Consider the following 3,893-nt stretch of genomic DNA (forward strand, 5'->3'; position numbering starts at 1 on the left):
GTACAGGTGGTGGTGGTGGTTCAGGTTGATCGACGTGTGTGGCAGTCCGACAACACATGAGGCCCAAGCGCAGAGACACTAGCAGCACGTGAGGGCGAATGGCACGTTTTCTGACGACGGTCTCTTCAAGCAATTTGTTTCTATTATTATTTTGACATTTTGGTGTTGTTAGTTTTCTGTATCAGGTTGTGCAATACAATCTAGACATAATTGTTTTTCGGACGTTTGGGATTCGATCGTGGTTCGTTGGTTGTTGCAGTTGCTAGAGATTTCAAGACGAATAGTGGTTTTCCTAAAGTGATAAATTCGCGTCTCTCATAATTTATGAACTCAGATTGGTTCACTTTGGTATATTGGATTATCTCTGTTTAAATTTCAGTATTAGCGAGTCATTGTGTGGGGTGACAATAGACTTGTGGTTAGCGTGAAGGAGTAACATTTCTTATATTAGAAATTTAGTAATTATTTGCCATATTTTGAAGTGTTGAGTTTCTTATTGCAAGTTGGTAGCTGATTTTTTGTTTTAACTGTCATATAGTTACTGTGTGAGACTATGTTGCGTGAAAATTCGAACTTTTGTTTACATACCTTTGTGTTGCTTTGATTATTTTGTTAGAACACCTAGACTTGACCTGTACGACATTCCCTTGATCTAAGATCGTAAATCTTACGAAACCTTGGAAATCTTGAACTCGTATGTCGCAGCCGTAGGATAACTTTGTATGACCTATCTGTGCATTTGGATGTTCTATTTTTTTTATTAAAAATTTCTTCACACTTTGAAGTTGGAATTTTTAATGGGAAAAGAGATTTTTCAAATTGACGACAAAAGATTAAGGATATTTGGTCCAACAAAAGGTTTCAAAAACCATAAATAGCAAATTTCCTATAAACTTAACAGAAGCACAAAAAGAAAAATATGATAAACTTACTTACACTTCAATTATTTTCCACCTATCTGATACTATCTTGAGAAAATTTGGAAAGCTCGATTCTATCGAAGAACTTTGGGAAAAGTTGGAGGACATATATTTGCTTAAATCTACTCCTAATAAATTGTACTTGCTTGAAAGGTTTTTCAGTTTTAAAATGAATACTTCAAAAGATTTTGATGACAATTTAGATATTTTTAACAAATTAGCTCACGACATTGTTAATTGTGATGAAAAGGTTTCTGAAACAAATAATGTTATTATTTTCCTTAATTCCATGTCTGATTCATGTAGAGAGGTCAAGAATGCAATTAAGTATGGTAGGGACACTTTAATACCTAAGATTGGCATAGACTAACTTAGGAGTAAGGAGCTGGAGATTAAGGCTGAAAAAAAAGATTAGAGGAGTAGTGAGATACATATGATGATGAATAGTATAAAGTTCAAGTAAATGAATTTAGGTAGAACACAAGATGGTAGTGATTCGAGTAGTAACTCGAGTGATGATGGTAGTTAGGATTGACAACGGTTCGGTTATGGGTCTGTTCAGCCAAAATCATAACCGCACCACCAATTTTTGACCATACCATAACCGCACCATAATCACGTAAATCTGTTCGATTCAGTTCGGTTCGTATCTCGGTTCGGTTCGGTTAATAACCACGAAAATAAATTATTTTTTATAGGTTCATCCGTCAAATTGATATAAAACAATTTATGAAAAAAGTCAATGAAAACAAAAATACAATATTCCAAACGAAAATACAAATATTATCAAATAATATTCCAAACGAAAATGCAAACATTATCCCAATTTTCAATTGTAAAATACAAATTTAACAAACAATATTATAAATATAACAATACTAAACTTTTCCTTCATTCTTAATTGTTGTGCATCGAAGTTACTTGATTCATTCTTCCCCACAAGTCTTACTAGTATAGATTAACACTCAAAGTTGATTTCTATATAGTAAATAAGAAATGTAAGTAGAGAATACAACGATACTACCTATTCCAGAATGGTCTTAACTAAGATTTAAATAAAAAAAAAGGTACCTCATCGTCAGCTTCCTTCTCGCTAAACATTGCACAAGCTCTAGAGTATGATGAAGAAATAAATTTTTTTACACAAAATAGAAAAAAATTAACAATAAAAGAAACCTTGCATGAGTTTGTGGCTTGTGAAGAGTAGGGTTTGCATTTATATACTGTCATACTAATACTATTATTATGGGGTAATGGTAAGTGGGTTGGCCGGCTGAGTCATGTAGATGTAATGGAGGGGGGGGGGAGATTTTGTTTTGGGCTAGATAGAAAAGTAGTGTAAATCCCAATAATCAATTCAATTTTTTTTAGCGGGTAATCAGTTCGGTTTCGGTTCGATGGAGTAAATACCATACCCACACCATCATGAACCGGTTCATTAATATAAAAATCATATCCGCCTCATTGCACCATCGATTCGGTTTTTTTCGCCCCATTCGGTTCGATTAATCGCAATTTTCGATTTTAACAGTTCAAATTGCCATCTCTAAAAAATGACAAGGGACGAGACAAGTCTAGTGGTAGATGGTATTACAGTTGTAATAAATCTGAAAACTTTATTAAGGACTGTTCCAAGAAGAAAGATAAACTGAAGAGTAAGATGAGAGATGAGCCGAATTTGGCTATAGGGTCAAGTGATGACCTTAGCGAGATTTATTACACTACTAGAAAGTGAGGCAATAGAGACGGAAATTTGGCAACAAACGTCTTCAGTTGCTAATACCAACAGATTAACAACAAATTAGCAACAGATTATTATTTTATTATTTTTAAAAATTATATATTAGATTACTAACAGAGTTACCAACCGAAGTCTTCTGTTGGTACAATTTCGTTGCTAATCCGTTGGTAAATAATTTAAAAATAAATAAATAATAAATTAAATAATTTACCGTTGGATTTTTCAACGGATGATTCTGTTGGAAACTATAAAATGATTTAAATAATTACTAATAAAAATTATATATTAACTGAATGACGAGTTACCAATGAAAGTTTTTCAACGAATTTGATGTTTTTACAAGTACAAATAATTTTCTACCTGTATTTATAGTAAATTATATTACCAATTAGTTAAATATGTACATTTATTAATAATTTAGTCAATAATAAATAATTATCTATCCCCCTCTTAAAATTTCAATCCCCTCTTAAAATTCCACCACACTCCAAAATTTTCATTTTCCCTCCTCTCAAACAATTTCCCACTCTATACACCACATAAGTGAACCCTAACCTAACCTCGTGCCACCTCCATTCTCTTTCTTTCCTCTTCGAGACTTGAACCGAGTAAATTTAACCAATAATCACTGAACTTTACACTTGATTACTATTTGATCACTCATCTTTCACATATTACTGAATGCTCACTCATCTTTTCATATAATTACTCATTCACCACTCGTCTCTTCAAATAATTGGGCTACTTTTACGGCAAATTTTCGACAATTTTCGACCACAAAGAATGTCGAATTTTAATACCGTTGGAAAGCCCACGATGTCCTCTTCAATTACCATCCAAAATCTCATTATAACTCCAAGGGATTCGATCGAAAAATTGCCTTAAAATTCGCCCAAAAATTCTGAAAATCTGCTCAGATTTTCAGATTTTTTGGACGACTTTTAAGGCAATTTTTCGGCAACTTTCGACCATCAAAACTATCTAATTTTGATATTATTGGAAAGCCCACAATATTCTCTTCAATTACCACCCAAAATTTCCCGATAACTCCAAAGGATTCGGTCGGAATAAACCTACAAAGTCAGCATCCCGAACTTTGTCCAGATTTTCGTCTTTTCAAGATGCCGATTTTGTGGGTTTATTCCGACCGAATCCTTTAGAGTTATGGGAAAATTTTGGATAGTAATTGAAGAGGACATTGTAGGCTTTCCAATGGTATCAAAATTCGATAG

This window comes from Olea europaea, chromosome 11 (assembly GCF_002742605.1).
Source record: "Olea europaea var. sylvestris chromosome 11, O_europaea_v1, whole genome shotgun sequence".
Lineage (NCBI taxonomy): Eukaryota > Viridiplantae > Streptophyta > Magnoliopsida > Lamiales > Oleaceae > Olea > Olea europaea.